A 12553-nucleotide genomic window follows, 5' to 3' on the forward strand; every position below is an offset into this window, starting at 1 on the left:
CCTCTCCCTTCTAGATGTGATTAAAAAAAAAGAATTGATTGATCATGATCTGAAAGCAAATTGGGCCTAATTTGGTCCCTGTGGAACCCCAGCTTTTAAATAAGCATAATTATATAAAATACCAAAAAACAGAAAATCACACAACCAAGGCACTATCGAACCCCTGTTACCAACATCAATGATCTTTTTAACAAGAATGGTATGGTCGATAAGATCAAAGGCCTTGGAAAAATCAGTAAGAATAATAGTACCAACATTGTGCTTGTTATCAGCCCCTTGATAAAGATAATGCACCAGATGAGTCCGGCAGTGGGAATGGACATTTCCAAACTGGTTAATCAATTTTTACACTAATATCCTGTAAAATCCAATCAGTAATAAACTGAAAAGGTAAGAATGAAGGGAGTAGAATTTTATTTAAGATCGGGATGTGGGAGCTAATGTTGGTAAACAAGTCACTAATGGCATCGGCAATGGATTTATGATCAGATGGGGGAATGCTAGGAACAGGAATATTAAGATCAGATTTTTAGTATTGGTTGTAATTTTAATCTGTTGGTCCCATTTGCCAGGATCAATATTCTGCAGATGTCTTACTCTATCAACATTAAATTTAACCTTGGCTTTGGCAATTTCCCTTTTAACTAAATTTCTGCAAACTTTCCGATGTGATAAATCATGGGATTTGAATGCTTTTTGGCGATCAGAAATAAATTGTCTGATATGCTGGACTAACCATGGTCTGTCAGTGTTGTGGATTTTAATATTTTTTAAAGGGAAAAACACATCGATAGGAGAGTTCAATTTGGAATAAAAAACGTCAATTTTACTCTGTGTAGAGATGTACCAATAAATATCATTCCAATTCTGAGATTGAAGCCAGGTGGCAAACATTCGTATTATGATGTCATAGAGGGGGCGAACACTAGTAGATTTTGTTTTTATTTATTTTTTATTTCTGGTAACTTGAGCTTTAGGTTTCTATAAACTACAAACATGGTCGCTATAACCAATAGAAGACATTGCTTTGGGTGAGTCAAGATGAGGTCCAACGTAGCAAGTTCACGAGTGGGAAAGTTGAAGCATTAAAAACGCATTTAAAAAGTATTAGCTTTGGTAAAAAGATTATATTATAGATTATACGATAGACGGTAGAAATGATGATTTTTGAGATGTTCTGATCCATGACAGAATCGTTGAGAATTGATGTTATTCTCGTGGATAGATCTTTGACATACCGTTTGTTTTAAAACTTGTTCTGGTGGCCATCCTAACATTCTCCATAGAAGTCCTAGTACTACTTTTCTTAATTTGAAATAATTTATATATACAGTAAAAACAAAATTAAAATGTGGTTTTAAGTTTATGGGCAATGTATAAACACAATTTATACAATTGATTCGTCGAAAAGACGTAGATTTGGTCGTATATTTTTCTTTCTATATGTGTCAATTCCACGTTTCTGTGTATTGTTTCCATTGTTTTTCTTGAAAGTTTCTCATTCCAGTATGAGTAGAATATCGAACTTTTTACTTTCCAAACTCTAGAATCGTTTCATTAGCTGTTTTATATTGCTAATGCTGAACCACTTTCATTGTTTTTTTAATTTAGTAGTCAAACAAGTACCATTACTTTTGGTGTCATCAGTTTTTATTTTATATGATTCTACCGTTATCATTTCTTGTGTACATTGGTATGAATTTATTGCATTTTTACAGTTTTATATCTTTACATTGTTGACAGATAGTTTTGAACAATCAAAATGATAATGATAATGATGCTGAGGGCAGAAACCAATAGATTCCTAACCCCATAAAATGTATAGGCGTCATAATCACAACATCGTGATTCTCTAATTACGGCTTTATGATGTTCGGAGTACCTTTGTTATACCCCAATTAGAGCGTTTAAACGCCCTCATATTTGTTTTGTTGGGAGAAATAAGTCACACATACAGTAATATAATAGACAGTTACATTTTATTATTGAATAGATGCAACATTACAGTTTTAAAAATATATATTTAATAATATACCGAGAACCACTACAGAAATTAAATTCATACTAATGAATACAATTTACCGTACACATTAGGATGCTGAGAAAGAAATAGTCCAATATTCATTTTAAATTTGCCTGCTTTTTTTAAAAATAAAAATATAAACTGATTGCTTTACTGTTTTTTTTTTGTCATTACAACTTAATGATTTTACAATAAAACAGAATAAACAGGAACGTTGTTTACAATTGTGTTGGCCAAAAATATAATTGCATGGGCCAAAAGGTAGGCCTTCTTAAGAAACAGATTCTATGAAAGTATAGTGTTTAAACACAACGATCAAACAATTTCTAAAAGTAAGTTTCTTAAACTGTTGTACAGTTGCAATCCTTCGTCACAACTTGTTGGTACTGTTAATTGCCTTTCTTCCATCAGAATTGAAGACAGGTCAAAAACATCTTTATCACAAGGAATTCGACATTTAAAAGTACATTCAGTACCACATACATCAATTTCATCGGCTTCAACACCTACAATGAATTCTTCTCCTCCATAGATGGGGCATGGTATACATCATTTCGGGCCTTCCAAAAGGCCCGTGACAGTTTCTTGATTTTGCAATACGGTGGGCATTCCATTCGTTTACAATTATGTCCAGTTCTTTCTGAGAAGAATAATAAACCAAATATTCACTTGAATAGTTTATGTTAATTATCTGCTAGTTAGTTTTTAAAAATCATGAATGAACAATTGTTTGTTTCGAATTGTATTCATTTACCTGAATAAGTTTCATGAAGCAAAACTGTATCAACGACTGGTCGATGTGGCCACCATCAAACCTTCCATCATTTTTTAATTGTTTAAATACATCCATCCAGAGCTGTGCACAGTGTTTTCGAAGAATACTCCACCAACTCTCTATTCTTTGATTATGCTGACTTGTACCACAGATGAAACTGCTATTTTCTTTCGATAGAAACTGTTGCATCGAACCGACAACTGAATTTTCTGTTCCAAAGTTGGTTCGTACAAATTTGGGACAACCCATATAATTTCTAACTGCTTGTATATAATATCCGGCTATTACCTTAGAATCCCTTAATAGTTGAGTTAGCCTCTAACTATATTACACGTCTAGAAAAACCATCAATACATCCATTGATGCATATACCATAAGGTTTCAGTTTATCATACGAGTCTATATGCCACATGAAGTTCGAGCCTGGTACCAAATAACGTCGCCTCTGTAGTCGTTTTCTTTTCCTTAGAGCAACTTCATCCGGATCTAAAACACCACATCGCATGTGCATCCATCTGTACCCATGTAATTGACCTGATGCATTTATTTGATCCTCAATAAACATCGCAACATCTAGTATATCAGAATGATATTTTCTCCAAAAAAAAGACTCATTTCTTTAAGTCTTCACTTAAGAGTTCGCACACTCAACAGGACGTCATGTTCCATAAACATGCGTTCAATTATCTCTTCATAATTTAAACCAAATAGAAATATAATCGAATAAGATTTCAATTTTCCATACTTGTGTCCTTGAACGCATACGAATTAATCAAGATTCTATCAAATAAACAAACAAAATGGTTAGCAATTACGGTTATTTTCAACACACCTTCATATGCCATACCTACTGTACAGCTTCTGGTTAAAAAGATATTGCATTTTTTAAATAATGTTTAGCTATAGATTATGAATTATGTATTTATGATTATCATTTTCTACATTTATGCAGGATGATCTTGATAGAACAGCGGAGTTATGGGACACTCATTTGATAAGAAGGTCTAAGCAAGACCATGTTACCAATGGACGCCCTCTAGTGATGTTTCAGCTGCCACTGGTTTATCAAAGCAGGGATCACATCAAGTAGGTAGATCAGAGGAGAATAGATCTTTGTAAAGAATCAAGTAAAGACCAATACCCATGTGATCGTGGTCTGTTTGAATACTGTTTGAATAAAATCATATCCAACGAATGGGAGATCCCAACTACTCCAGAAGGTTCTATCCGCCTTTACATCAACCTAAGGGGTTGTGTTTCAGGGATTTTTTAGCAACAAGAAATATTCTTGTATTATCCAGTATTATACAATACAATATTCGCAAATGAGGCTACATTAGGTACTGTACATTGTATGTTTCCTTTATGCATAGCTGCCTTGATTTAAATTACATTTTAACATAATACAAAGAAAATGATTATAGATTATAGAGGTTAGATAAAGAGCTTTAATAAGTTGAAAGGGCATATTTTGTATATATCATATTTTATAGTTTATGTAGAAATGTATTGAATGCGTTTGGCAAGCCTAGAAGACACCGACACCAATTTAGAAATGCTGCTGTTCGTAGAGTACCAATAGCAATTAGGAAAATAATCTTACTTACAAAAAAGGGAATCCACTTTCCTGGGAATAGTTTTAATGTGTATCTTATTTAAATCATGAAGAATACCACCAAACTTACGAGTTAAAATGACTATAGCGAGGCATTTAATAATAAAGGCAAACTGCCTTAAATGTGACATGTTTCGAGAAACTCTTCTCATCATCAGAACAGTAAACAACGCCTAGAGTGCTTATATACCAATAGGACAAGTTGTATGTAAATAAGTAAGTAATTAGCATAATAGCGTATATTTGGGTCTCCCTTTTCGTATATTTAGTCTCCCTTTTCGTATAGTTGGGTCTCCCTTTTCGTATAGTTGGGTCTCCCTTTTCGTATATTTGGGGTCTCCCTTTTCGTAGAGTGGGGTCTCCCTTTTCGTATATTTGGGTCTCCCTTTTCGTATATTTGGGGTCTCCCTTTTCGTAGAGTGGGGTCTCCCTTTTCGTATAGTGGGGTCTCCCTTTTTGTATAGTGGTGTCTCCCTTTTCGTATTGGGTCTCGGGTCTTTGGTCTCGGGTCTCTAGTTTCGAAACACCCAGTAATTTAGGTCTGTTCTGTTTTCAGCACAGCCTTTAAATAATGAAAAACAGGATTGTGTCCGTGAATTATTCAAGCTTATAATTACTATTTTAGGCTAGGCCTGTTAATAGGCCTAAATCTCGATCACAATTTTCTTTTCCTCTATGAGTATCTATAGATTGGATGTCAAAAAAAAGGTTTTGCTGGCAGCTGAAAGATGTGTTAAAAGATGACAATTTGCCTGCTATTCATCTTGGCAGAAAGCAATATTCATGTCATCAAGGGAAAGACAGACACCAAAAAATAAAATTAAACTGGAAGAGACAGCAGGAAAACAAAAAGGTCATGTATGGTATTTTTATGATTGATAGGTCTTCAGTAATCTGGGGCCGATAGACCTATGGTATATAATATAACATTTCTCAAAGATGTCGGTAGGAAAGGGGAAGGTTTTTCTTTTTAATATATAAAGCCGTATTTATTTTGGTGGGAATATATTGACACAACCCAACACCTTTCAAACACCCGAACATGATACAACAGAAAAAATAATTATTGGTAAGAACCTTTATTAATTGTAGTGTAATATTACTATTGATCTATTTATTACATTCGTCTGGTCCAACATATTTTAGTAGCAGCGCTCATTTCAGCAAACCAATGATAGAGAAAGTTGGTCATCAGATTGTCAGGTAATTCATTCATTGTAAAATTAAATAATATAACAGCCAAACAAACTTTCGGATCACTACCTAATAATCTTAAATCATTTTAAAACATTTTTTTTATACAGCATCATGACTCAATCTTCAAAAAAAGTAAATTACCCAGCTACTATTTCAGTAAAGAAAGTTGCATTTTTTCCTGATTACAAGGCATTAACAATAATATTGTTTCTTTTAATTTACTTTTCCAATACACTATTTCTTTGATTGTGTTACTTTATACTAGGCTCATCTGTACATTTGTACAAAAAAAAGGCTTATAGACCGAGTGTGTAATTTAGAAAAAAATATTGTACTCCTAACCAAATTTAGTCAATCGTTGTTCAAAGCAAAAAAATAAACAATTCTTGATTAATTGTTAAAAAAAATGAGTGTGCTAGATTATTATTTATTTTAAATTTATTTCAGGCTACATAATCACAAAGAAAGACAATTTCTCAACAATTCCAAGAAGAAAAAAATGAAAAAAAAATTAATGTACAAATTAAATTTTTCATAACACTTCCCGATGTGGCAGATCATTGTAATCACTTGGTAGGCGAGGTATGTATAACATGGCAAAAGGCACTTAAAATGTGGGTCAAGCTGTCAACTACAGTAACTATGTTTCCTTTGTAATAAAATGGAAGGAGATAGGTAAGTCTCGTCATTGTCATCATCAGTATCATCGGTATTATTATTATTACATTATGATGATAATAATTGTTATTAAAGACACTATCCATGTATTTAAAAAAATCTAATTTAAGGTCACAAACTGCATTTTAAGTAAAAATAAATATTTTTTGTCAAATAAAATTGTGAAAAATAAGTTGATTCTAATAATTTAAGTGACCCTTTATAAATGCATGCATGCACCGCGCGCGGATTCATAATAATTCTTGTTATTAGGCTGCAGGGGAAAAACCCATTCCAAAGGTTATTAAAGAAATCGAGGCATTGACTGAGCGGAAGATCAGAAGAGTATCCAAGGTGATACAATATTTAAATGTTTTTGTGGAAGAAACGCTCTTCAAAGATCAGAAGCCACCACCCAGGACACGAAGAGCATATTTTCCACATCCAAGAGTTGGGCAAATTTAATTTATAGATTCAAATGTAAAAAAAGAACATCTCCTATGGATCAGGAAAACCTTCAGTCAAAAATTGAAAATTGGAGAAGCAAGGACAAATCAGAAAATTTCTACTTTAGAAAGTCTGATGATCAAAACAAATTGCTTCACAACAGCAACGTCTTTTGGAACTCTATGGTGAGATGGTTCTTGACGATGCTACCTACAAAACAACTAAGCATGCACTCCCTTTATTTTTTCTTTGTGTTGCAACTAATGTTGCCTACCAAATAGTTGGCACATTTGTAATCCAAGAAGAAAAAAACGATATACATCGAAGAAGCACTACGTATCTTTAAAAATTGGAATATTAAATGGTCTGCTAAGTACTTCATGTTAGACTTCTGCCAGGAGGAACACACTGCTCTACAAAATGTGTTTCCAGGTAAATTAATTTTCTTTTTTAACAAAGTTTCCATTGGGAGTACATTCAGTGGCAGATCCAGGATTTTGAAACAATGCATTGAATATTTATATGACATTAGTCTGATATGATTATGAAGTGTTATTACACACCTGATTGTATTCATGCAATTTGATTGGTTCATTACGCTTCACATTGGAATTAGCCCTACTTCATGGACAAGTTGGCGATAATTAAAACGCAATGCATGTTCAGCTTTCTGTAAACATTTTGAGAATTTTTATAAAATTAATGGTAGACCACAATGGGTGGCTAGTATACAAGAAAATAATGAATGTTAATGAAATTATATGTTCCATTGCACGGATAAAACATTAATTATTTGTTTTATAATAACACATCTATATTTAATAAGGCCTAAACCATTCAAAAAGGTAGCACTCTCAATTATGTAATTAAATTAAATCAACAAAATTTGAAGAAGTGTTTTTAACTAAATTTAATTTGAAAGAAATATAATTAAAAACATTTATTCAAATTTTCCATTTTTTGTGAAAGAAATGTCAAAAATTTGTAATAATCAAGAGTGCAATAGAACATTCATTTATTATGTGACCCACAATCCTCCTAACAATGACAAGGTGTCTGTGATTTTCACAGAGAACAAAGTTGGGAACGATGGTGCAATACCTATTCCAATGGCAACCGAAAAGCAAAAAAGAAAGAAGTAGTTAAGTCAACATTAAAACAAATAGCTAATTCTTGTACAGTTGACGATCATAAAATAGCTGTGCAAGAGCTAGAAAAAAGTAGCATTTGGAAGACATCTCAAAAGCTGCAAAACTGGATGACAAAACAGTGGTTGCCTGTTTCAGAGGTAATGTTGTATTGCCATTCATTACAATTTTAAGTAATTTTTAAGTAATTGGTAGTGTTGCAACCAAATGTCGATAACCTAAACATAATTTTTGTTATACTTGACTAACTGTATAGATCTACAAATTATAGTACTGTAACATTTCATTTCAATTGCTAGGGTAAGTAATGTTCCCATATTATGTCAATTGATAGTAACATGATAACTATCACATCAAGTAATAATAAAAAGATTTTCTAATGGAGTCAATATATTGTTTCATAGTTAAGAAGTTAAAGAATTAATGTACAGGGATCTTAATTGAAAAATGCAAAAGAAACATAACAGCAACTTAAGAAATCTTTGAAGAGGACTCCATGCATAGTACTATTGAAAGGGCAATACAGACAACAGACAATGATTACCATTAAATATTCACATACTGAGCCATGGTAATAAATTCTCGGCAATCTAATAATAATGCTGATAATGTACTTTTAAAAATTCAATTATTATGCAATAATATTGCTATATGTGCATTCAATGCATCATCTTATGGTGTCACAATAACACTTTAAAACAAAATTCAATGTACTATTGACAAAAATGTGTACAATCTGAACTTTTTAAAATTCAATTATGTGATAATATTTTCATATACTGTAGTAAATTAAATGTAAAAAAAAAATATAATAGCAACTTAAGATGCATGGTCTCAAGAACCTTTTACACGAATCAGGTGTGTTTGCTAAATGCAGCGTAGAGCAAATGCTGACTGGCAGAGACTTTGATAGAGCTCTTTATGCTCTGGAAATCCTTGATGAGACACTAAATTCTGTTTTCTACTCACAGTTTACGAACTGGTGTATTGAGAATTCTAAACAAATTCCTGATGCAGTTGTTGCGAACACCTAATTGGAAATCAGAAAGGTGAACGAAAAAGCCTATATGATGTTACTCAAGATCCAAAATTAAAACTATGGCAGATATGCGAAAGAAGGTTAAAATCTCTGAAAGAACCGTGTCAATGGATGGCGAGATTATGTATCTTCGGTTGATGGCAGTTAACTCAAGAAAGCAAGTGCCACTTGAGCAAGTAATGATGTTTGAATGGAATAGAAGCATTTTTACTGAGGAAGGAACAATTGTGTCATGTCTCAAATCAGACTCCATACACAAATTAGAGGAATTGGTAGCAGACACATCTACAGAAGTAATTTCATCTGATGCAATCATCTTTGATGGCCACGCTGTAGTACAATCACTCCCACCTTCGTTTCCAGCAAATACATCATTTCATCACATGGCTGACACCTTTTTGAGATACATCATTAGGCAATCCAAGTATGCTACACAAATACATGTTACATTCGATCAGTATCTTTTTTTTTTTTTTATTCAGTATAAATATGCAAAAGAAAAACAAAACCGACACAGCGGCGACATGAGGCAGTAAAAATATTAAAACACAAAATTAATTAATTAATTAAAAATAAAAAATAAAAAAAAACACAAAGGCGAAAGCAAAAGGCAAACATAATATGTAAAAGGTATATCTTCTAAGTTCTCCATTTATACAAGGCAATAAAGATCGCCTTGGTTTATCAAAATAAAATCTTATAAAATCAAAAGTTTAACGAGTTTCCATTCCTCATTAAACTCTATTTTGTCATTTATCGAATCTAAATACTCTTCTATTTTTATAATTCGGCTTATAAAATTAACCAGTCCTGAATTTGGAACATCTAGATATGTAAATAAAAAATTTTACCAAAATGACAAGATTATTTACAGCATTGTAAGCATTACCAAATAAAAATGGGAATTATACAAGGGTCTTACCTGATGTATAATTGAGATTATATTAGCTTTCCTGGAGGCGAGATTCATTTTGACAAAGGAGCTTATCTTCATTGTTATTAACATAATTTCTTTTTTCCAAATTAAAAAAAAATTGTGTAGGCTTTTCACCTTGCTCAATCCATAATGCCTTTGATCTTACAAAAGCTCCAGACAATTTTTTTTCTCTGAGTTTTTGTAACTCCTCATGTGCAAGATCATATTCATTTGTTAATATTTGAGCATCATCATTTAATTTTAAAAATAATAGTTCCTTAATCAATTGTTCCAAAGACCTTATTTTTTCCCATAGTTTAGCTTTCTGTTGCTTATCTTTTTTAATTTCTCATTCGATCAGTATCTTGATAGCAGCATTAAGAACCAGACACGTGGAAAGAGAGGTAACAACTTTGGAGCTGCATACCATATTAAGTTGGACATTGCAATTCTTGATAGCAGCATTAAGAACCAGACACGTGGAAAGAGAGGTAACAACTTTGGAGCTGCATACCATATTAAGTTGGACATTGCAATTCCAAACTGGAAGCGCTTTCTTAGCAACAGCTAGAACAAGGCAAGTTTAGCATACATGTACACAAATTATATGGCTGACAATGCACCTGCCATACTTAGTCAGGTGGCTTAGCGACTAAAACGTTACACGGCGGACAAAAGCACCAAATTTGGCATGGGGCTTCTTTTAGGCGTACTAATTGATTTTTGCCTAGGAGCCACCCGATCAGCTTCCGATTTTCCAAGATGGCGGCCAAAATCCAAAATGGCTGCCAGTAAATTGGTATATCATATATCTCTGGCTGTAAAAGTTACAAATAGACAAATAATGTACTGAATCGAGAATTTCTGAGGTCAGTAAAACCAATTCAGGAAATATTATATAAAGTGAGTTCCAAGATGGCGCCCAAAAATAAAAATGGTAGCCATTGAAATTGAAATACATATAATCGTATACAAAGTCACAAATAGCCCATTCCTAATGTATTTTAGTCTGCAAATCAGAAGGAAAGTGCAAGCATTGCATTTTATGAATTTTTTAACCATGCTAGTTATAAAAACCCACGTTATCAAATTTCTAAAGTTTTTCCTTGACCTTTGACCTCAATTTGAATATTTTAATCCAATTGAAAACAAAATAACCATATCTCCGCAACGCTTACATTAAATTAAATAATTTTAGTGTCAAATTATTTGGAAGATGCATATTAATATTCGTCCTAATGGAAACATTTGTCAAAAAATGACCAGAAGTATGATTTTTGGTATTTTTGACCTTTGACCTACATGTCATATAACTTGGTAACTAACAGTTGGACAAACTTTAAATAGGTCTCAAATTAATCAGAAGATGGATGTTTCTATTCAGTCTAATACAAACTTTTCCAAGAAAATGACCCAGATTCTTGTTATTGACCTTTGACCTGTACTGGTAGTACACATTTCTATATCTCGAAAACTAGTGGTCGTAAAAGTTTTTTTATGAGAAATTGTTAGAAAAATATATATTTATATGTTTTATAATAAAACAGTTTCTATGAAAATGTAAAAGAATCCTATTTATGATAACTAAATTTGTAATTTGTTAACATCCAATAGTATTTGTTATGTATTAAAATGTGTTATATTTGCTGATTTTAGGCACTTAACGTAAATTTATCTGAACTATGGATATTTAATGTAAAATTTGTTTTCTTTAATATAAAGAAAATGTAATTATCTATCAAATAAGACCATTTAAAAAATATTCTGACAAAAACTTAGTTAGTTACAGGTAAAAAAGTGTACTTTTACTTATGTGAACAGCGCCCTCAATCTTTATTTTCCCAAAAATACCACATTTTCAGAAACTGAACTGGTTATAACTTTTTTTTATAGATTTTTTTTACAGTTACTTGTAATTTACATACCACCTCTACCATTTACTACAGCTACTTCATTTACATATTACGTCTGCCGTCCACAGATACTGTATGTGATTTCCTAGTTTACTGGCAGCCATTTTGGATTTTTCCACCATCTTTGCAACGAGTGACCTATAGGCCTATTATGTACCATGTCTAAAATATGTTTCAATGACCATGATTAGGCCTACTCCATGTTTTCCAACTTCGTTTGATACCTATATGCGATTTCTGCAACCAGAATGATATTCCAGTTTAGGCTACTGGCAGCCATGTTTGATTTTGGCCACCATCTTAACAACAAATGACCCATGTCATGCAAAATGTCTAAAATATGTTTCAATGACCATGAATACTTATGTTTTGATAGTTCATTTGCCTATATGTGACTTCTGCAACAAATGAAATGAGATTTTCCAATTTATTGGCGGCCATTTTGGATTTTGGCCGCCATCTTGAAAAATAAATTACGACTAGAGTGGCTCCTAGGCAAAAATCAATTGGTAGGTCCCAACGAAGCTCCATGCCAAATTTGGCGCTTTTGTCCACCGTGTAACGATTTCCTCATTTTTTGTTGTTAAGCCACCTGACTATAACCAGTTGATGTATGTAAGTGGTGGAGATGAACAAAATGCCATCAGAATTTCATCTGGAATTCCAACTGTGTCTAACGAACAAATCTTCAAATCAAACCATGAAGAGGCTGATACCAGGATGATATTTCATGCCGTTACTGCTGCTAACAGAGGAGCAGACAGCATCATTGTATGTAGTCCAAACACTGATGTGCTTGTGTTGTTAGTACACCATCGACCAG

At 32.7% G+C, this 12553-nt stretch overlaps 1 pseudogene across 1 annotated transcript; it reads right to left on the bottom strand.

Moving 5' to 3' along the window:
* Positions 1-2040: 2040 nt before the first annotated feature.
* Positions 2041-3363, bottom strand: LOC144838301 (uncharacterized; annotated as a pseudogene). The gene is made up of 3 exons (XR_013611626.1): positions 3194-3363; positions 2778-3096; positions 2041-2663 (listed from the first exon to the last, which is right to left on the bottom strand). The product of XR_013611626.1 is annotated as an uncharacterized LOC144838301 (transcript).
* Between the last annotated feature and the right edge of the window lie 9190 nt (positions 3364-12553).

This window comes from Antedon bifida, chromosome 3, assembly GCF_963402885.1.
Source record: "Antedon bifida chromosome 3, ecAntBifi1.1, whole genome shotgun sequence".
NCBI classification, from domain to species: Eukaryota; Metazoa; Echinodermata; class Crinoidea; order Comatulida; family Antedonidae; genus Antedon; species Antedon bifida.